The sequence below is a fragment of the Humulus lupulus genome, chromosome 1 (genome assembly GCF_963169125.1).
Source record: "Humulus lupulus chromosome 1, drHumLupu1.1, whole genome shotgun sequence".
In the NCBI taxonomy this organism is placed as follows: Eukaryota; Viridiplantae; Streptophyta; class Magnoliopsida; order Rosales; family Cannabaceae; genus Humulus; species Humulus lupulus.
Window position 1 is genome coordinate 162,376,757 of NC_084793.1, and position 24,759 is coordinate 162,401,515.

Sequence of the window (24,759 nt, forward strand, 5' to 3'; positions counted from 1 at the left end):
TTGACGTTATTGAGGAGTTTCCCCTCAATGAGATCTAAGCTGCCTCTTGTAGTCTTTCTATTTTTGTTTCAAATATATAGGCCTATGTGCCATCTCTTCATTTCGTTTACTTGGGGTATAAACAATTGATTGCTTGAGCCTCTGAGCATACTAGTGTAAATATGACTTTTGAGAATGGCTTTTTTTTACTCTATTTACTTGCCTTCTTTGCCTTTTTACTTAACACGTTTCTAACACATCGTTTAGTAATAATGAAAATTGGACTTAAAATGTACAAGAATTTTCATCAAACTTTTAATGAAATGTATCATCACGAAAAATATCGATTTGTTCAACCTTGTTTTATCCACAGTGCATGGGACTTATTCTTAAAAGATTTAGGTCTTGGCTGCCCTTGTTGATGCAACTTGGGACTTGTGTCCGAGTTATGGAAACTCGAGTCTTGCATATCCCACAGGTTTTTGTCTTCATACTCTTAGTGTTTCTTCGTTGACACTTAGTCTTTCAGAAATAACTTTAGGTTATCACCAAGTTTGGGCAACTTAATGGTTGTACTCAAGTCTAGGCTACTCGGGATATGGAAGGCCAAAACAACTTAGGTTTCCAGGAACTTAGTGTTGCTTTTCGGGCACATGGTCCTCGAATAGTCACACTGAGTTCCTTAGTTAACGCTCGAGTATAGGCTACTCAGGTCTTGTTGGCTCATGTTTAGGCAACTTGAGGCTTGAACCCAAGTACATGCTACTCAGGTCTTGTTTGCTCAAGTTTAGGCAACTTAAAGCTTCAACTCGAGTACCGGCGACTCGGGTTTTGGACCTTTCGCCAATTTTAGAGTTGGGAACTTAATGTTACTTTAAGGGCGCTTAGTGCTCAAGAACCTTGGGCTACCTAGGTTTCTATGACACGAGGTCTACTCTCGGACTCCTGGTTAGGCCCCTACATTGAGTTCCTTGGGGCCTTTCCTAAATTCTCACAAGCCTTGACACTAGGTTTACTTCGCTCATAATATGCTTAGTTCCTTAGGTCATTCTCCGCAAGTGATCATCTTTAGAGCTGGCCCAGCTATGCCCCCAAGTGATCGGAGACTAGTATGTGTTCACTTGTCCAAGTTAGTGAGCAGGTACTCCTCGGGTAGTAACACATAAATAAGAAATTTAAAAATACAAAAAAATTCTCTGAATTTCATCTATCGTATTTTGCACACACAATTTTCATTACGGTGATCGAAGCCTACGATTGATTACAAATTTTAGAAAATATAATTACTTATGTTGTTGGTATTACCAGCGAAGATGCTCTTCATTCAAGGCATGGTGCACCATCTCCCTATTTAGTCGGTCTAGTTCGTATGTTTCAGGACACACGATGCTCTCGACTTAGTATGGGCCTTCCCTGTTAGGGCCCAACACTCTAGCCCTTGGATCTCGGGTTGCCAAGAAAACTCTTCGTAACACCAAGTCTCTAACCTCTATTTTTCTATTTTTCACTTTGGAATTGAAGTATATGGACATCTTCTTTTGGTAGGATGCTACACATAGCTGTGAAGCTTCTCAAAGCTCTTTAACAAGGTCCAGCAATTCTTGAAGTAAAGCATGATTCGGGGTCGGGTCGTAAGTATCTCGGCAGTGCATGGAGATTGCTTCCTCAACTAGGTGTGTGGCTTCATACCTGTAGGCCATGGAGAATGGCGAATGGTTGATAAAGGTCCTAGAAGTTGTGTGATAACTCAACAATAGCATAGGCAGCTCCTTGGACTAGGCGCCTTTCACCTACTCTAGCCTTTTCTTCAAAGTGACCTTGAGCATCTTGTTGACCGCTTCCACTTGTCTATTCACCTCAGGATGGGCTACGAAGGAGAAAATCTTACCGACTCCATGCCTTTCGCAGAAGTCGGTAAACAACTCACTGTCAAACTACAAGCCATTTTTGGAGACTATCTTCCTCGGGATCCCGTAACAGCAAACAATATTTTTGATGAGGAAGTCCAGGGCCTTCTTGGAGATGATGGTAGCGAGAGGTTCAACCTCGAGCCACTTCGTGAAATATTCAACTGCCACAATCGCGAATTTCACTCCTCTCTTTCCCGTGGGCAAGGAACTAATGAAGTTAACGTCCCAGATTGGGAAGGGCCACGTACTTGTAATTGGAGTTAGATTATTTGGAGGAGCTCAGGGGATGTTGGTGTAACGTTGGCATCTATCTCACTTCTTGAAATAATCTATCAAATAACAATTCATTGTAGGCTAGAAGTACCCTTGTCTTTGAATTTTCTTGTTGAGGCTCTGCTGTTCACCATGGTTGCCAAAAAAGCCCTCATGCACTTTTCATACGATGAGCTTTGCGTCCAGCTCAGACACACATCAGAGTAATGGTAAAGAATATCCTCGCATGTACAGCTTTTTATTCATGATTACGTACCAAGGTGCCTGATAAAGTAGCTTACCAGCATCTTTTTTGTCATACATTAACTCTCTGAAGACAAGGTACTTCACAATAGGTTCCATTCAATCATCGTGGGGGTGGACCACTACTTCCTCCTTGGAAGATGTGACGCTCAGGGAGGAGCTCCATGCCTCACTGCCACCCTAACGGCCACCCTGGACACCCCAACCCCTCCTATTAGGACTAGCACTCGTTGAGGTTTCAAGGGTCTTCCTCTTCTGATTACTAGGGCCTCCTCCCCTATCAAATCCCACAAATGGAGGCACTGCCCTCCAATCATCCCGTCGTGCATCGCTCTCCCTCCATATCATGTTTTCTACCTCCTCAGCTGTGAGGGACTTCTTAGCCACCTAGGCATAAGTGGTCTCCCTAGGTACTGATGTAATCAGGACATCCCCGACTATCTTAGCATTCAGCTCGCAAACAAACATGTCTTGCCTGGTTGCATTGGTAGACACTAGATCAGGTGTGAACTATGCCAGCCTATCAAATTTCAGGGCATACTTAATAACTGTCATGTTTCCCTGTACCAAACTGGTGAAATCTTTCACCTTCGCCTCCCTAACGACACTGCTGTAATACTTCTTGTTTAACAGGTCTTTGACCTCATTCCAACTCATGGTAGAAACATCTCGAGTCTGGGATGCCACCTCCCACCAAATACGGCCATCATCTCATAAAATAAAGGTGGCATAAGCCACTATATCATTACCTACCACCCTCATAATATCCAGGATGGAGGTAGTCTGGCTAATCCATTATTCAGCCTTAAGTAGATCTGGTCCATCGTCAAAGATTGGAGGATGCAGTTTCCTGAATATCTCGTACAACATCTCCCACCTGTTCTCAATCTTAGGTTGTTGTACAGTTGGTGCCACAACAGGTGGCAAGTCTGGTGCAGCGTTCCTTGGCAGAACCTGCTATATCAAAAGGTGGATCTCTTCTTCATGACTCTGAAGTCTATATTGCATGTCAACAAGCATCTACTGCTAATTCTCAAGGACTTGAGAGGGTTCTGGCCCTGGTTATCATCTCTAGCCTTAATCTCAGCACCAGCTCGGTAAATTGATCACCTAGGAGGCATAACTCTCCAAGTTTATCTGCATTCACAACTCGATGGATCAGGCAATGATAATAGTTTTTTGAAGTCACCCCATGGTCTAGCGCCAACAATAAGGCCATAATGCTAATAGACATTCCAATAATACTATCATACAATATCAATGCAATTAAACAAGCCTTTTTATGTACACATAGCAGTGAATGGCTAGGCCCTATCAGTATATATCTCATGCTTCCTATTAAACATGCAAATAAGATATTTATATCTTATTTAACAAGTTAGACACAAAACCAAATATATCGTTACAAAACCCTGAGTGGAGCTTGTCTTTAATGGCGAGTGGACATGCCAAGCCAATCTTCCGAAACCCTTAAACCAAGACCGCTCTGATACCAAGTTGTAACGCCATGGATAACCAAGACCATTACACTGTGTATTTTAAATAGTACTAGACTTGTTAATCAAGTTGTTTGGATATAAACATGTTGCTAAGGATAATAAATGGATTAGGGTTTAAATATTTTGATCATAAGAATAGTTGTTTTTCATTGAAAAAAAAATTGTGAGTCTGTACATGGGATCCCAAAAATAATTGTTTACAAGGCATTTACAACTCTCAAAATAATTACAATGTGTGGTACCCTAAAATTAGCATGAGTTCAATTACTTAGCTCGGGTATAGTTGGCAGATAAATATGTGGAAAAATAGCCAAGTAGAACATCTGGTTAATAGTGATGTGAGTAGCTCGAGACTCAATCCAATTCATATATGGTATACATGTTATTATCAAACCGCCTCTCAAGATAACAATTGATTTCGAAACTTATAATTGCTGGATCAGACTTTGGGCTTTTTGAGCTTACTACGAGCTATGGTTCATATAGTCTTTGAACACGAGCTCGGGTGAGATATTCTGCCTGTGGAAACTGATAGAACCATACTGAAGGATCCCAAGAGATTCAGAGGCTCCTTATATTCTCATTAATGCCCAAGATGTATCACATATTTATCATTTATCATCCGCGATAGCAAGAGTATATGCAAATCTATTATGAAATCATATCGCAATATAATTAGGCATAATTTGTATTAAATGTATACCTTATTTATTCACACGGTTACCTAAACCTGTCAAGGAAATTCCACTATAAATATCACGAATAAAGGACAGGGAAGGGGATGACCATTTTTGTATTACTAAATCTCTGCAGAAGTTGAGAGAAAAAAGAAATAACATTGTCTCGTGGACTAGGTGGATTTTAACCACTGAACCATGTAAAAGTTGTGTGTGTTCAAGAGGGCTTTAATTATTCCATCACAGTTTATAATTTAGTGCTAATATACCTATTTGATTTCTTAATCTACTGTTGGCGAAAAACTGCATCAATAGTGTGGTGCTTTCATTGAGAAGAAATTAGTGCTTCACAAGTTTCAAATGACATTTATCATCGTGGTCACTTGATCGATGCATGACAATGATATGGAGCAGCCTGGTGGGTAGGAGGCCCATCATACTGTTGTTCCCGCTAAAAGGGGCCCAGACATTCAATAGTGTCCCTGAAAGCAACCGATGGGTCAGGACGATGTCGGGAGTTCAACATCACTTCCACGAAATCCTAATCTGGGGTGTTTGACCATCGTCGAGATGGAAAATTCCCAATTGAGAAGCCATCTCGATAGGAAAAACAGGAAAATCGAAGAGGTCTTCGCTAGGTTGCCCCCTCTTGTAACTGATACCTATCAAAACCTAGTCGCTCTGTCAGAACCGCTACTCCGAGCTCTGTGCCTTCAGAGTGAAACCACCAGAGTGCTCAACCCACTTGTCTTCACAGGGGTCATCACCAACATGTGAGTCGGTCGATCAGGACTACGACCCCCAGCTCTGTGCCTTCTTCGCAGATTCCCAGGAGTGCCCATAACAACCCGCTAGGGCGGGTTGGGACAGGTTCACAGAGGCAAATCGTTCCAACAAATCCTCTTTTCCCACAATCAGAACCCTAGGCATAGAGAACTCAGGACATTGGAGTAAAGTTGAGGTAGACAAGTTTGGTTTATCCCGATGGAATAAGTATAGCCTCACCAATAACGCATCCGCCATCACCGATTAGACATTCTACATCAACTCAACCACAACGAGATGCTTCAGCTCGTGGGAACAGTAGGAGAAATCCTCCCCTGTTGGTAGATACTTATGCCACACGGGCAAGTGTTGAGAATCCAGGTCCTCGTTCTAAACTGCAGGCCATAAGTTTTGTAAATGGAAGTTATTGGACAGGGAGCCAGTGTGGAGACAGGTCTGAAAGTGACCTGGGGACCACAGCCTGACCTGCGCAATCATTTGAACTCACAAAGAAGGTATCCAGCTCGAAATTAGGATATTAGTTACACTCAACATGAGGGAGATCCATCTATCGTACGTGAGAATGGGAATGTCCCACCTAACCAAGCTCAGACTTGGAGGGACAATAGCCCTCCATACGTGTACAGCCCCCGGCTAACCTAGAGACCAAGGACCTAACCCTTGACCGACTTGCCTTGATGGAGGAACAGATAAAGAGGCTCTTATCTGGAAAGGGAGTAGATGGTTGCGACTCAGATGAAGAGCTCGAACCTTTCGCTCCAAACATTGCCTCAGCTATGTATCCTATTGGCTTTAGGATGTTGAACATGCCGACATTTAATGGGAATGGAAATCCATCCAATCACCTAGTGATGTTCAACACAATGATGATGGCCCACAATGTCGGGCTTGACCTAAGATGTATCTTGTTCCCCGCGACTCTAGTCAGACCTACAAGACAGTGATTTAAACAATACAAGAAGCATTCGATAAGCTCATGGATGAAATTTTCTTCCGAGTAAGAAAGCATTCTGAGCTTCATGGGCAGCTCGTGTAGAGGATGACTCATTGACTAATGTAAAACAGCAACCTAGTGAGTCATTGAAGACATACATGAGCAGATTCAACAATGTTGCAGCATGATCTAGAGATGCTGATTATATATCCAAGTTCATGGCGATGAGAACAAGAATCCTGGTGGGAGGCGATCTAAGGCAAGAACTCTAGCAAAAATGAGTTAAAAGTGTAGATAAATTCTTAGCCCGAGCCTAGGAGTGGGTAAAACTTGAAGAGGTGCGATCTATTATTGCATGAACTAGCCAGGCCCCTATCCAACCCGCTGGAGTAGTGGCAGAAGTTGCAGCTATGACTCAACTTATTACCCAGAATAACCAAGCAGGAAATAACAAGAGGAAGGGAAATGGTGAGGGTGACCAGAAGGATATGAAGAAGAACAAGTCTGTGGAGAAATTCAAGCCCGTTTATGCCACCTACATTGACCTAACGAGCACCCAGCAACATATCATCCTGGAAAATTTTAATTGCCTCCCATAGAAGAAGCCAGAACCTTTAAGGCATCAAAGGGCAAAGAGAGACCCCTCAAAGTTTTGTTGATTCCACAATGACATCGGTCATAACATCGATGACTGCCGACAATTGAAGGATGAGATTAAGACTCTCATTCGGGCTGGTCCATTAGACCAGTATGCCTGAAATCGAGTGGCTCCAAATCAAACTGCCGGGCAGAATCCTCAGCTAATTCAGGAAACCTCGACAGGTCAACCTAGAGCTCAGATGAATCAGGTCGACCCTCCCCTGATAGTAGGAAGAGATATAACTACTATTATTAGAGGACCTCATTTGGCGAGCACGAGCAGCGGAGCCGAAAAGAGGTATATTAATGAGTTAAAAACTCAGAATGAACAGCGGTTGGAAAAAAAACAGCGGTTGTCCCGAAGTAGCAGTTATCGAAACAACAGCGGTTGGAAAAAAAAACCAATAATTTTCACGTAGGAGAATGCTAACCACGTTCAATTCCCGTACAATGACCCATTGGTGGTAACCTTGATTCTCACTCACCAAAGGGTATGGAATATACTGGTGGACAACAGAAGTTTTGTAAATGTGTTATGTAGGTCAACCCTGAAAAAGATGGGATTGTTCGTAATCGATTTGAAGGCGACCTCAATGACTCTGTATAGGTTTGCGGGTTAAGGAACAATGACCATAGGGATGATCAGACTAGTGGTGACATTGGGAGAAGGGTCACGAACTGTCTCTAAAATACTTGAGTTCGTGGTAATCGATTGTCTGGCCGCATATAACGTGATTTTGGGATGACCTGCGCTGATGGCATTTGAAGCTATCACATCGATCCGGTACTTGGCAATGATGTTCCCCTCGACCTCAAGAATATGCAAATTAGGAGGAGACCAACTCACTGCCAAAGAATGTACAACATTGCTATGAAGGGAAAATCACAACCAGGGCAGTAGACGATGGTTATAGGGGAAGGAAATGAAGAGTCCCAGGAAATTGAAGTTACTCGTAGGACGAAAGATCCTCAGGAAGAAGACGAAGAGTTCGCCCAATGGGACAACATTGATCTGTGGGTAGGCAAAGACAACTTTGAGCTTAAAGCAATAGAAGACCTTGAGGAAATAAACATCGACGCAGAAGAACCTTCAAGAGTTATCAAAATTGGAAAAAATCTTGAAGTCGAAAGGATGAAGGAGCAAGTCGAGTTTCTAAGGAAAAACCTAGATGTTTTCGCTTGGTGGCATGAGGATATGTGTAATGACTCAACTATTTCTAAGACCTTGGACCATTAAAACTACTAGACATAGCTACTATTTTGGGAAACATACATAAGAAATAACATAACTTTATTTAAAACCCCAAAATAAATATTGTGCAAAATACAAAGTAAAATATGAAATATAAAATACGGTATAAGTACCCATTGTTTACGACATAAAAAAAAATTAATTAAATACTAAATTTAGAAATACATCAAAACATAATTCAAAAGACTTAAAAATAACGTCATCCTCAATCGTTCACGCAGTCCATTCAATCCATTCATCTTCAACACACAAGCCAAGCTACCATGAATCTTTCTGCCTTCCATATTCATTTTCCTGCATCAATCTAAAAATAAAGGAGTGAGCCTAATGCCCAGCAAGGAAAATCTCCTAACAACATATATCATAAATCGTAAACATAAAATTCTATCATATACATATACTATAAAACATATGACTATAAAAAAATATATCATATAGGACTACAACATTAATGGCCATTAACTCATTAACATGGTATGTGATAAAACCATCTAGGTCCTCTATCTATTAATCGAGGTAGGTTAGTGTAATGAACCAACTAATTCTAAGACCTTGGACCATTAAGACTACTAGACTTAGCTACTATTTTTGAGAAAACATACATAAGAAATATTCACAACTTTATTAAAAACTCCAAAGTAAATATTGAAATACATAAATGCGGGGTATGGGAACCCATTGTTTTACAATAAAACATAACTTTAAACTAAAGGAAATTGTTTACAAAGCTAAATGCAAAAAATACATAAAAACATAATTTAAAGAGACTAAAAATAACGTCGTCCTCGAATCGTTCACGCAGTCCATCGAATCCCTTCATCCTTAATACACAAACCAAGCTGCCAAGAATCCTTCCACCGCCATAACTATTTCCTTACATACATAAAAATAAAGGAATGAGCCTAATGCCCAGCAAGGAAAACTCTACTAGCACACATATCATAAAACATAAGCATAAGACTACAAAACATATAAAAATATGAATTATAATGGCCATCATACTTCTTGGGGCTTGCTGGCTAAGCAATCATATGCCCATAAATTTACATGGCTTAGTTATCTAAACAAGTCAAATAAATTTATGGGGCTCGTTATCTAAACAATCATATGCCCAAGGAATATATTACTGGGACTTGTTATCTAAACAAGTTATATATTTGTTATCTAAACAAATTATGCGATTGTTATCTAAACAATTATGTGATTGTTATCTAAACAATCTATATGCTAAAAACTAAAACATATCATACATAAATCATATCACATATTAAAACATAAAAGCATACAAAATCTATCCTATTTTCCTTACTAATACTGGGATTTATGAGAACAAGGACGAGATTTGGAACACTCCTAAAACCAACAATAAGAATGTGAGTATTTCTAAAGAAAGAGATGATAAAGAAATGAACTAAACCACCAAGAGGAGACTTACCGAAAAGAAACCTTAAGTTCAAAGAACTTAAATACCTAACCAAGAATGGAAACAACAAGTTAGGATTTGAGTAAAGAAAACTAAAGGAAACTAAGGAACCATACATAAATGAACTTAAGATTAGGAATACCTTTGAATGTACTAGAACCAAACTACACCTCGATATTGAAAACACACTATAAATCTCACTTCCGAGGTGTTTATAAAGCTTAAGATGATAAAGCTTTTATCCCAACCCAAGTGTTTATCACTCTATAGCAACCCTAGCAGCTTGAAGGCTCTGAACACAGCTTGAAGAATGAGAAAAATGGTTGGGTACTAGGTCCTATTTATAGAGTTCAAGGAGTGAACTATCTCCTTTTAGCCTGAATAAAAATAATGAGTATTAATTGAAAAATATTTGAATATTCATTCAGCAGGTGTTGAAGACTCGGTCAAAACGTTCAGAGGCTAGTCAAGAGGTTAGGAAATGAATCAAGCTTGGTTTCAACATCATTTGAAAATATGGCCCTAGGGCCGATATATCGCCCATCATAGGCGATATATTGCCTAGCCTTATGTCCCGTGTGCTCGTCATTTCGTTTGTGTGAAGTTGACGTGTTTTTTGTATTCCCCGTGTGGCGATACATCGGCTCCTATGCTGCGATATATCGGCATACGTGAATATATTAAACACGTAATTGCACTTTTTCAGCATAATTTGAATTGATTAATTAGGTTTGATTGAGTAATACGAGATGCCAGGAGGTTCTGGAAGAGTCTAGAGCTTCTAGAAACTTCTATTTTTGAACTATCCACTTAAAATGATTAAATCCTCAAATAAACAAGATTGTGACAAATGTCATGATCCTAATGGTCTTGGAAGATTCTAGAGCTTTCTTGAACTTTATGTTTTTTAAACTATAATTAAATCCTTTAATAAACATGCACATCACAAGTGACATGATCTTATCAATTCTATCTAAACCTTATAGTAAAATAAATAACATCTTTATAATCAGCTATATTAATCAAACCCTATGTTATAATTAATATTCTTAAACTATAGGTTAAACTTATAAAATCTATAAGTGTTGCTACGAGTGTTCGACTAAGTCCCGGATTGAACCAAAATCCACGATAACTATCATACTATAACTACTACTAGCTACTACTATCTAACTAGCTAAGTAAATTTTGGGACTCTACAGTTAGATCACATGGTAGTATAAAATAACCCATCTAGGTCCTCTGTCTACTAATCGAGGTAGGATAAATCATAACTTTAAACCATGAAAATGATAAAAAAATTCTTGGGGCTTGCTATCTAAGTCATATGCCCAAGCGACTACAAAACATATTCTTGGAGCTTGCTATCTAAGCAAGTCATATGCCCAGGGACTACAAAACATATTTGTACATACACATATTATAGCATAAAACATATCATAACATAAACATATAAACACATAATCTATCCTATTTTCCTTACCAAAAATCGGGATATTTGAGAACAAGAACGAGATTTTGAACACTCCTAAAACCAACAGTTCGAATTGTGAGTCTCTGAAGAAAAAGAGATGAAAAGAAAACTAAACCATCAGAGTAGAAACTTACCGAAAAGAACCTTAACTTTCAAGAAACTTAAATGCCTAACCAAGAATCATAAACAAGAGTTAGGATCTGAAAGAAAATAAATGAAAACTAAACAACCATGAAGAATTGAACTTAAAGATAAGAATACCTTGGATAACTAGGACTTGATCTATACCTCGATACTGAAATAATACTATATCTCACTTCCAAAGTGTTTAGAAAAGCTTAGAATGATAAAGCTTTTAACCCAAAACCCAAGTGTTTCTCTCTATAGCAATCTTAGCAACTTGGACGCTCTGAACAAATGCTTGAAGAATAAAGAAAATGGCTGAGTACAAGGTCCTATTTATAGAGTTCAATTAGTGAAACTAACCCCTATTAATTTGAATAAATAAATGAATATAAAATGAAAAATATTTGAATTTTTCATTCAACAGACACCCAGAACTCGGTCAAAATCGTTCAAAGGCGGGTCCAAGTGGTTAAGGCTATTTTTAAATTTAAAAATTCTCAAGATTCAAAAATGCACTCCCAGGGGTAATATATCACCTACCCTGGGCGATATATCTCCTAGACCATTTTCCCGAGCCCCATTTGTTTGTTTGTGCGAAGTCGACGTGTTTTCCGTATCTCCCGTAGGCGATATATCAGCCCTAATAGCTGCGCTATATCGGCATACGTTGATATATCAAACACCTATTTTCACTTTTTCAACATATTTTGAATTGATAAAACTGCTCTTACTGAGTCAAAACGTGATCCTTATAGTTTTTGGACGGTTCTAGAGCTTCTAGATCTTTCTTTTAATTAAACTATTCATAAAAAATACTTAAATCCTTAATAAACATGATTATGACAAGTGTCATGCTCTTAATAATTCTATCTAAACCTTATGTTATAATAAATAATATTTTTAAGACCACCATTATTAATCAAACCTTATGTTATAATTAATATTTCTAAACTATAGGGTAACCTTATAAAATCCATAATTGTTTTCATGAGTTTTCAACTAAGTCCCGACTTGAACCAAAATCCACGGAATCTGACATACTACAAACTACTACTACTATCTAGCTAAGTAAAAATTCTAGGACACTACAATATGGTGGGAATCGGTCTAAGTATAATAATGCACATTTTAAACTTGGACAAGAATATGCCTACAAAGTCCCAAAAATGGAGGCTCTTTGGGACAGTATAATCTTAAGCGTTAGAAGAAGAAGTAACTCGCCTACTTAAATGCAGGTTTATCAGGGAAGCAAAATACCCGATCTGGGTTGCTAACCCCGTGCTAGTCCCAAATCCAAACAGAAAGTGGAGGACTTGTATCGATTTCTCTGACCTCAACAAGGCTTGTCCCAAGGATTGTTTACCACTACCAAGAATTGATCAGTTGGTAGATGCTACGGCTAAGTACTCTAGATATAACAAGATATAGCCAGATCACAATGAACCCTACAAACCAAGAGCATGGGTGCGTACTCTGGATATAACCAGATTGGGATGAACCCTACAGACCAATATCATACTAGTTTCATGACCAAGCATAACGTATATTGCTACAAAGTTATGACATTCATGCTGACAAATGCCGGAGATACATACCAATGGATGGTCAACAAAATGTTCACTCACCAGATCAGGAGAAACATGGAGGTGTATGTCGATGATATGCTAGTCAATTCAAAGACTTCCAATAACCATGTATCTGACCTGGAAGAATGTTTTGGCATATTAAGGAAGTACGACATGAAGCTGATTCCCCAGAAGTGCACTTTCGAAGTTGCGTCGACAAAGTTTCTGGGGTTCATAGTCAACACAAGGGGGATAGAGGCGAATCTGGGAAAAATCATTTTGTTTTTAGAAATACCTTTGCCTAGGTCGCATAAGGAAGTACAAAGCCTAACTGGAAAGGTGGCGACTCTAAACCATTTTGTTTCAAAATCCACTGCAAGTGTATACCATTCTACAACTTGCTCAGGGGAAATAAGAAATTAGAATGGAACGAAGAATGCGAGCACGCATTTCGCAATCTGAAAATGCATCTAGTGGAACCCCCCGTACTATCAAAACCAACGTTTTGAGAGTGTCTGTTTCTTTACCTGGTTGTGATAGAAAATGCAGACAATGTTGTATTTGTTCGAGAAGAAATCGGGCTCAGAAACCTGTGTATTATGTAAGTAAGAGACTTTTCAGAGCTGAATCATGGTACCCACTGATAGAGAAGCTTGCGTTCTATCTCATTTTGGCTTCAAGGAAGCTCAGGCCATACTTCCAGTCTCATTCTATTCACGCCTTAACAAATCAACCTTTACGACAGATTTTGCAAAAGCCTGAAACGTTGGGACGTCTATTAAAATGGGCAATCAAACTTAGCCAATTCGAGATATTATATATGCATCGAACTGCAATCAAGAGACAAGCCCTTGCTGATTTTGTTACCGAATGCACAAGTTTCCAGGACGCGCTGATAAGGGAGCTGGTGCAAGAATTACAGAAAATCTTTGTTGACGGATCGTCTAATGAAAACGGATCGAGAGCAGGGACAATAATAATCTCACCTAAAGGACATCGGTTCAATACATCTCTCAGGTTTGGGTTTGAAGCATCCAATAACGAAGCAGAGTATGATGCCTTATTGGCAGGATAAGGGTGGCGAAATATCTAAAGGCGAAAGGCATCCAATTTTATAGTGATTCTCAGCTCGTGGTAAATAAGATATTGGGGGAATACCAAGCTCGAGGCATCAAGATGGAGGCCTATCTAGCTAAGGTAATATTTGAGTTGTCTGATTTTGAATTTAGCTCTATTGAGCAAGTACTCCGCGAGCATAATTCCAACACTGATGCTCTGGCTCAACTTGCTACCACCAAAGAGGAAGATACATTGAATGTAGTCCCAGTGGAGACAGTGGAGGTCAGAATGATTGACATAAAATCGTCCTAGATGACTCTTATAATAGAGTACCTCATGACCGGAAGGCTACCTGATGATAGGAAGGATGTGAGAAAGATGCTGTATCAAGCTCCATGGTTTGTTATTGTTGAGGGGATCCTATATCAGGGAGGGCATTCATTTCCTCTCCTGCGATGTGTTCTACCTGAGGAAGCATAGACAATTTTGCAAGAAATACACGAAGGCTTCTATGGAGATCATGCTGGCAGCAAAACCTAGCCTTAAAGGTACTGAGACAGAACTATTTTTGGCCCACTTTAACAAAGTACTTGATCTCGTATGTGCGAAAGTGTGACAAATGCCAGCGCTTCGCCATAGTTGCCTGAGCTGCTCCAGTCGAGCTAACCATGATCTCATCCCCTTGGCCGTTTGCAACATGGGGAATTGATTTAATTGGTTCCCTGCCAAAGGGAAAAGGAGGAGTTCGTTATGCAGTAGTCGCAATCAATTGTTTCACGAAGTGGGTAGAGGCTAAACCTTTGGCAAGCGTCACCTCATAGAGAGTCTTGGATTTTGTCGTAAAGAATATTATATGTCAATTCGGAGTCTCTAAACAAATCATGTCAAACAACGAAACTCAGTTCCATAGTGATCTCTTCACAGACTTTTGTGAAAAATATGGCATAACCAAGAGTTTCTCATCGATAGCATATCCATAAGACAATTGGCGGGTTGAAGCTGTAAATAAGACCCTGAAGGCAGGCTTGAAGAAAAGAATAGATGAATCCAAGGGAATTTCGCTTGAGCAGCTTCCACATGTACTCTGGGCCTACCAGATCTCACATAGGACCTCCACAGGACATACCCCTTTTTTCCTAACCGTTGGAAGCGAGGCTATGCACCCAATTAATGCAATGGTAACGACTCCCACACAAAAGGAATTTTGTCAAGATCATAACCACGAGCTACTTACGGCATCCCTCGATCTAATCGAAGACAAATAAGAGGCATCGCAATTATAGCTTCCCCATTATCAGCAATAGATCACTCGTTATTTCAATTCAAAGGTTAAGGGACACAGACTCAGATTAGGCGTTCTGGTTCTTCGAAGGGTCTTTTTGGCGAGTAAAAATCCCAAGGATGGTGTGTTAGGGCCGAATTGGGAAGGAGCGTATCAGATTGTAGAGGTCTTGTGCGAAAGTACTTTCAAGCTAGCCCGGCTAAGGGGAGAAGTAGTCCCACAGACTTGGAATGACCTACACTTAAAAAAGTATTATCAATAGTTTTGTTGCCTTTAATGTTTTCAGAGTTACCATTTATGTAATGCTTATTTATAAAACCCATTTCAGTTTAATAACAGTTGGATTATTAAATAACCAATTTTATCGTAGTTGTTATCACGAGCTCGCGTTGTAAAAGAAACCTAGAATATTTATACGTTCTGGTTGCTTGGGGAGGCACATTACCGAAGAATTCCTAAGAGAGTTCAACTTATTCGGATAAGGAGTTAAAAAAGAGTTTGGAGAAGCTTATTATTCAATGAATATTTAAAGCTCGAATCTTCAATAAACATAATGCGAATTATGTTTGAGAAATCACCAAAACCATGGACATAACCAGGTCCGAGACCTGATTTCTAATAGGTATAAAGCTACTAATCTTATTAAAAATCCTGAACACAATCAGGTCCAAGGCCTGATTCTTAACAGGTATAAAGATACTAAGCTTATTAAAAACCCTGGCAATAACCAGGTCCGAGACCTGATTCTTAACAAGTATGATGAACATAAGCAAGCAAAGTCTTTGGATACAACTAAGATATTATTAAAATCTATCTCGACCTAAAGTCAATCACTAAAATTTGATTGTACAAGAATCTAAGGATTCATAAACATGAGAAAATAATAGACTATAGGGAATGCAAATATATCATAAGTTAGATGAATAGTAAAAAATATATTGTCATTTCAAGGAGAAAAAACCTCATCCTAAGCCCGAAGGCAATTGTTTTGGTCCCAGGGACTTTACAAAAGCTTTAAAAAATAATAATAAAAAGGTTGAAAAATAAAAATCACTAAGCTCCATAAGCTTGCTCCAGAGAAGCCACTTCCTCACCATCTGCCTCAGTAGCTCCAGAACTTCGCCAGTCTCTGATGGTTCCTGTGAGAACCGAATCTTCAAACGAGCAAGATATGGGTCCCACAGCTCGGGCAACATGAAAGAGAATTTCCCGTCCTGGTTGAAGGCCCAGCAATAGTAAAGCATCTCCTCCATTTCAGTTGATGACTCTGCAACTTCCTCCTTGGCCTTAGCCTCCACCTCGATCAACTTCTTCTTGAGTTCTTCATTGCCTGAAGCTGATCCATGCGATAGCTCACCTCAATGACCTGATCCTGGGAGGCGGACATGGCAGCTTCTACAGGCCGCTCACCCTCCTAAGAAGAAACTAGGGGGCTTTAGTGCTTGTTCACTTTCTTGAGCAGCGCAGGGCAACTCGGAGCTCGTTGTCCCTGATTTTAACTCGACCTATTCCTCGAAATTGGTCCAGGACAGACTGAAAAAGAATGAAGCAAGCCAAGAATAGTCTAAAAAAACTAAAGAAACAGAAAAGGTTAGGAGAGTGAGAAGGACTCACAGTGTGGTTCATCCCCATGCTAGATTCGAAGATGCCCTCAGGACTATGCTCCTTTATAGCCCTTAAATCTCTAGCTTTGGCTCTATAGGCGTGGCTAACCATGTGGCTTTCCCTCTCATACACAATACCCCAAAAATCCTTGGGGATGTTGTCCAGGTCGTGTGGTTTGACAAGGAGGTATGTGTCGAGGAGGAGGAGGAGAAGCTTGTTGAACCGTAACTGTTGTTACCTGAGCTGGGAGATGTTCCTTTTGTGGCTGCTCCTGGGTGGAGCTCATGATTATTTTCAGTAGCTTGCCTTTTACGCACTAGCGGTGCAACATCTTCTTCTTCCTCGACGTCCTCATTGGCTGGCAAGGCCTCTTGAGGAGGAGGGATCTTGGGGATGACAGGAAGAGGAGATTGGGTCCTCAAAGCAAGTGTCTAGCCTATACTGGTCAGATTGCAAGCCACAGTGGTGGAATCATTCATAATCTGATGATAGTCTTTCTCCCTTGGAGGAAGACTAGACAAGGTCTCATACTGACCCCCAAGGGTGACAACTGCCAGATAAATATGTGGAAAAATAGCCAAGTAGAACATCTGGTTAATAGTGATGTGAGCAGCTCGAGACTCAACCTAGTTCCTACACTGTATATAGGTTATTATCAAACTACCTCTCAAGATAACTATTGAGTTCGAGACTTATAATGGCTAGATCAAACTTTGGGCGTTTTGAGCTTACTGTGAGCTAAGGTTCATATAGTCTTTAACCACGAGCTCGGGTGAGATATTCAGCCCGTGGAAACCTGGATAGAACACATACTAATGGATCCCAAGAGATTTGGAGGCTCCTTATACGCTCATTAATGCCCAAGCTATATCGTATATTTCTTATTTATTATCCGAGATAGCAGTAGTATATTCCAATTCTTTATCAAATCATATCCCAATGTAAATAGGAATAATTTGTATTAAATGTATATCTTATTTATTCACGCGGTTATCCAAACATGTCCAGGAAATTCTACTATAAATATAAAGAATAAAGGAGAGGGAAGGAGACAACCATTTTTGTATTACTAAAACTCTGCAGAAGTTGAGAGAAAAAAGCAATAACATTGTCTCGTGGACTAGATGGATTTTAACCACTTAACCACGTGAAATTTCTATGTGTTCGAGAGGGCTTTAATTATTTCATTACGATTTATAATTTAGCACTAATCTACCTATTTGATTTCTTAATCTACTGTTGGCAAAAAACCGTGTCAACACAATGTAATCAAGCCTAAGCGGCAAAAATTAGTTTGGCTCTAGTCCTTGTTGATCCCTTGGTCGTGGGGGTCGAGTAGCTGCTAATGTACACGCCACCCCTAATGCTCTGCAACTCATGACTAGTCCAGCTTTCTCTTTCCCTTATATGACCACATAGTACTCATGAGCCAAAGCGCAGGAAGAAAACATAAATCAACGAATACAAATGAGCAACAACATATAAGCAGTAAACTTGAATCGACAAATTCAATAAGCAACGAGATATAAGCAATAAACTTTGCAGTAATAATCTGCTCAATCAAATACATAACTAATTCTCAATAATCAAGTAAGTGCAATCAACACTTCTATTTGTTTAAGTGAAATTCAAGCCCGACGCTCTTAGGTCGAATCCTTTGGTCTCATGGTCGATCCCGACTAGCTTAGGCCAGGCTCCCTTTGGCCAAACTTTCAGCATAGATATAATCACATATATATTGCCCAACATGCGCCTAGATATCGCATATAAAAGCATGCTTAATCGACTAATTATAATTATAATCAAAGTCATATCAATTTACAGGGGGTCTAAGCCTCGATCACATCTAGGGTTCAAAAACCTTGAGTTCTGTGCCACAAATGATACAGCCTCAAGTAGAATCTTGATGTCGAGCCTTGCGATAATCTAGCCACAATATAAACATACTCTTATTGGGGATTGACTTAAAATCATGAGTCGCACCCCAGACCCTATTCCTAAGATTACTATTCCTAGTTGTCAGGACGTTAAGAACGTCCTCTGAGCCCCCAAGTAGGCCACCAAATCAATTCTCGAACTCCCCGAGCCCTAATCCTAAAAATAAGCAAAACCACATTTTGAGGCTCATGGCGTGGTCGCGCCTGCAGTAAGTTTGGTTCTTCTGAGGTACTGGCATGGTCGCTTCCTAGCCTAGCGCGATCGCGCCACAAACTCTAAACCAAAAATAAAACCAATTCCTAAGGTTCTGGGGCCCTAGTGCAGTTGCGCCACAACCTAGCGCAGTCTCACTAGGTCACCAGAAACCAACATGTTCCTTCCCCAAAATCAAAACCGCGATTCCCCTGCAAAACGAGACCCGAAACTTGACCCAACCAGGTATTTCCAGCAGGGTTATGACAACAAAACACTTCATACAACTTAGACAAACTATATCCCATGTCTAGACACCATAAAAAAATATCCAAACAACTTAGAACATTAATTTGCACTTTTTGAGTTGATTTTCTCCCAAAATCTGAGAATCACTTTACAAATCAAGATTTCCCGCAGCAAACAAATCCTCAATTCAGTTTATAAACCATTTATTAACACCATTCTATAACCTAAGTAACATCAAATCCCAAAAATTCATATATCCAAACTCAAATTCCCCAAAGCTCCAGAACACAAGAAAACTCAAGAGAGAGGTATGCTTACTTAACTTTGGGTCTATACCAAGGGTTAATTGACAATTTTACCCTTTGCCCCACTAAAACCCAAAGCCTAATCCCAAGGGAAAATTGGTCATTTTTCCATTAATCCCACAAAACTCAATTTACACCCCTAATTTCCTGATTAGATTACCAATCATCCAAATATGAATGTTTTCTCCGATAATGCTCCACTAATCCCGACATATGAAAAATTACCAAAATACCCCTTGGCTCACCCCGAGACGAGTATAAATCCCTGTTGTGACTTTTTTGCCAAATCGCTCCAAAGGGATGACTTAAGCAAGTTATTGCAAATATATCCACATAATAACGTGGTTCCAATCACATAACACATATAATTATAATCATACCCTTAACAGGTCAAAATTACAAAAATGCCCTTTTTCACAAAAACGGGCCAACAATCACATTTAATACACATAAGCATGCATAAGTAGTTATATCTTAATATAACTAATATATTTCACATAATCACACATATATTCAATTAAGTTCATGTAATAATCCATTTATGCCCTCCCACTACGCTAATCAAGGCACTAAGCCCTATTTGAAAATTTGGGACGTTACAATTACTTCTTCAACTTCCTCCATGGACTTAATAGCCTTATCCACTCCAACTGTTTTGTCCAATCCATTGGACTCCTTCTCAGCCTAGACCTCCATCTCTGCTGGAGGAGGCTGCTCGGGGGCTACTGCTTCAACCACCATCAATGGATGTTTCAGTGACAATTGTAGGATTGGCAAGCCTCTTTGTGGTGCCCACAAATAATGCCAATTCCCGCCTCCATGGGAAAATTCTTGAACAAGTGGCGAATAGAGGTGATTTCTCTGAGTTCAACAAGGGTTGGACGTCCCAGGCTGGCGTAATAGGTGGAGGAGTAGTCCACCACAACAAAAGTGCAGTATTTGATTGCATGGCGAGGCACTTCTCCAAATGTCAGTGGTAGCTTGATATGGCCCATCAATATCAAACCTTCACCCGAGAAATTGTAGAGTGCTGAGATGCAAGGGGAAAGAGACATTTTAGGAATTTTTATTTTGTACTGAGTAAGGTTTGAGGAGTTGGTAACAAAGATTCTAGATTGGTTCAAGCTACAGTGGCACATGTAAGTTCTTTAAGTGGAGAATACAAGAATGGTATAGGCAAGTCCCCTTCAAGTTCACGAGCAGTATATGTGGATTACTCCTAGACAGAAATGGAGAGCAAATGATTATTATGCTGAAGACGTTAGTACCCAGGAGGCAGGGTCACAGGTAAGGTTCTACGAAGTGTCAGTTTGGGTTTCGTTAGGAGTACTCAAAGTAGAGCTACAAGAAGAAGGACAGGTATGAGAAGATTTGATCTGAAGTCACAAAGAAGCTAATGAAGAACATCTGAAGAACAGAAAGCATAACAAGACTGGCAAGCATGTCATCTATCACATAAGTATCTCCGCAGACAACTACATCAGAGACGGGAAGAACAGTAAAAGCTTGAAGTAAACGGGATGAATGGTGTTAAATCGGAGTTCAGAAGATAAGGTAAGAGTTGATTGGTACCTAGTGATGCAGATATATGGGTGTGTTATAGTTAAGTATAGAGGGATAGCCTAAAGGACCTAATCCATGATGAGGATATGGAACTGTTGGGGTGCATCATAGGTTGGGCACGCCCAGGCTCAAATTGACGCGAGGATGGATCGAACCTTGCGGGAGGTGAAAGAATGGAACATGGGTCATATACTTGGAACGTTAAGTTGACAGTTACGCATAGCATAAGGTACTTGAGTGTTGGGTATTAGTAAGAAAGATAACGTTGAGACCCAGATTTAGTAAAAAGTAACAGATGAGGTGATCGGTGTTTGAAATCCTCAATTGTACGAGGGGAAATTTAATTGGAGGCGGAACTCCTAACTTGGAGGCATGTGTCAGTCAAGGAATAACACCATAGATTGTAATGGAGTGGACAAGGCAATGACTGAGATTGGCATAGCGTTAATATGTAATGATAAACTGGTGAGTATCACTAATCTATGGAATCCAAAATGTTGGCTTTGGTTGAAACAGGGAAAAACCCTGTCAAGGTGGTACAAGTTAGGATACTAGGATCGAATGAAGGATCCAATTAGAATTTGGCATATGAATGAGAATTCTGAATGGATATCATTCCACCTCCTAGGGTACGTTGTACCGGGAGGGTTGAGCGGGTGACAAAATTTAGTGTTTTCTTTTGGACACTGAGGGGTTAAGTGATGTGGTGGTCTATCGTAGGAATAGACCACATTAGACCTTTAGCAAGGTGTTTGGACATGAAAAGATTTAACTCAGCTGATTGAGTTAATGTAGTTGGTTCAGGTGAACTGGTATCAGGGTAGAACGTCAATGGTACTGAACTGAGACCCTATAGTATTCTAAATTTTGGAAAGGAACTAGAGAACAAAGAGAATAGAGTGGGAATCTGGAATTATCAGTTGATTGCAAGTGGAATAGCAGTCTGAAAGCTTATCAGATATCTTAAGGAGTTAAGCGTTGAGTATGCAAGTACTTGAGATATTTAGAGACGTGCAATCCTTGATGAGTTAGTCATGGTGACAATACTGGTGTCTTGTTAAGGTAACACGACATAGGACATGGTAAGAGGTGAAAGATAGTGGATACTTCAGTTTGGCATTGGTTCAGAGAGAAAGCCAAAGAGGTTGTTGGAATTCTCAAGGCAGGAGTGTCTGCCAATCTAGAAGAATAAAAGAACTTGTAAACTGTTAAATTTTGGGAAAATAAAGTTCCAGGTTGAGAGATTTGTATCTCTCTAAGTAATGGAAGACGAGGATTAGTATGGTGTTCAGAGAAAGAAAGGGGAGTTCTGACTCCTAATTCAACATAAGTTTTGAAATTGTACCAAGGGTTAGGCCAGGGGCCTATAAATTGATCTCACCCTAGTAGGTTGATGACTAGTGGGTATATGGAATTAGGAATAAGACATTGAGGTGATCATTGTAATCTAAGCAGACCTTGAAGCTTCAGCAGCGTTACAATGCAAGTAAGGAGCTAACGAAAGTATGGCTATTAGACAATATCTCGTGGGATAAGATTTTTACTCTTGTAAGAGTGTTGTCGGGAAATAAAGTAAAGGTGGTGGACCTTGGAAATTTATGGTCAGAGATGCGGGTTTACTGACTGATGTGTTTGGGTAAATTTCAAGGATGAAATTTTTATGAGAAGGGGATAGTTGTAACGACCTAAATTTGCTAATAAGGCATGGAGACTTGATTAGTGTGCCTGGAGGGCAATAATTGTTATATTTCATTAATTTATGTGAATTTAATGAATATGTGGTTAGAAGGCATGTTTAGGTGAAATAAATATGCATGTGAACCCCGTTTGTATGATAGGGGTAAATTGGTAATTTTAGCCCGTTGAGGGCATAAATGTGATAATTGTATTATGTGATTTGTACCACGTGAGTGTGGTGATATTATTGTGATGCATGTGCCGAGACGATCCTAGAGAGCTAGTTAACTTAAAAGGTCACAACGGGATTTTTATACCCAGCTCGGGAGGAGCCTAGGGGGGTACTTTGGGAATTTCATGGTTGAGTTGAGAACTAGTGGTTATAGTTATTGGTGATTGAGTAACCTGGGTAACCATTTGTAACTGCTATGAGTAACAAGTTTAGATGGAAAATGGTAGAATTGAAATAGAAGTGAAAGGACTAGAGTGCCCTTGAAGGTTTAGTTAGGAAAGGATTATTAGGAGGGGTAGAATGGTCATTTGGCAGGGGGTTTAGACAAATTTCAGCTGGCATGTTGGGGTACACGGTTTAGGCCTAGTCATATTATGGTTTTGTTAAAAAAAATAGAGAGAAGAAAAGCTAGATGAAAAGCTAGGGCAAGAAGAAGAAGAAGAGTAGAAAGGGCTGAAGTGGGAATTAGGAGAAGAATCAAAGAAGCTTAAAGGGTGGATTCTCCACTTGAGGTAAGGATTGTATGTAAATTTAAGGCTTGTTTCTTTTTTGGTTTGAGAAATTGAATCATGAGTTAAGTTTTCAAGTGTTGTGTTGAGTTTGCTGAAATTAGAAATCAAAGGGTGGATTTTTGGGTGTGATTGTGTGTTTGATCTTGATGCTAGTGTTTATGGGTTGTTAGGTGGTTCATTTAAGGTTTTAAATTTATCTTGGGGTTTAATTATTTGTTTGGGATGACTTGGAGGGGTATTGGCTCGGGGAAATGCAGAGGAAAATCCCAGATTTCTGGGTTCGCGAAGGAGCGCCGCGGCCCTGTTCTTGGGCGCTGCGGCGCGAGGCTGTTTCCAGTCAGGGGAACTTTCTGACTTTTCTGGGCACCGCAGCCCTCACGGCTAGCGCCGCGGTGCTAGGCTATTTTCAGGATGGGAAATTTTGCAATTTTGGGCATTTGTTCCGGGGGCTCGGGGGATGTTTCCGATGCATTGTTTTAGGAATTTGGAGGTCCCGAGAGTACAGGATTGGTCCCGGAAAGTGGTTTTGGAATTGGTTAGTATTAAAGAGTGTTTTATATGTGTTGTGACTAGGGTTTTGCAGAGGCTCGTGCTAGAGGACCGTGCTCGTGACTTTGGTGCACTGTGAAGCTCGGGATACAGGTAATAAAACTGTAGCACCCGTAGGGCAGGGCATGGACCCATAGTGTTAATGCAGGGCACGGCCATAAATTGTATTACATGATTATGGTATAGTTTTGATTGAATTGTTATATGTTTGAATGTTATTTGAATTATACTATATGTGATTATAGTAGCGAGAATGACAAGGGTGTCGAGAACGGCAAATGAGCAGAGAACGGCAAGGGAGCTGAGAATGGCAAATGAGCCGAGAACGGCAAAGGTGCCGAGAACGGCAAAGGTGCCGAGAACGGCAAAGGTGCTGAGAACGGCAGCGGGGCCGGGAGTAACACTTAGCACGTGGAGTGTTTGTTTAGTCTAATGGACTACTTGGATTGTCTGATAGATTGATTATATAATATGCATATGATATGTGTTGTTTGAGTTTTCTTGCTGGGCTTCGGCTCACGGGTGCTCTGTGTTGCAGGTAGGGCAAAGATATAGTCAACCAGCCATGAGTATGGAGAGCATGAAGCGGCGCGTACATGGTTGGCCTGCCCGACTGCTTTGGTTGGGGGCATTTTCTAAATGGTTGTATTAACCTGTATTTTGATAGTCAATCAGCTGTAAACTTATTTTAACTTGTAAATATTTTGCAAACCTTATTTTGGGATCCCAAATGATAGATACTTGAAGTTTTCAACGAAGTAAAGCATTTTCAAAAGATTACAGCCTTAACTTTTGCTTAGTCACACTTTTGTTTTA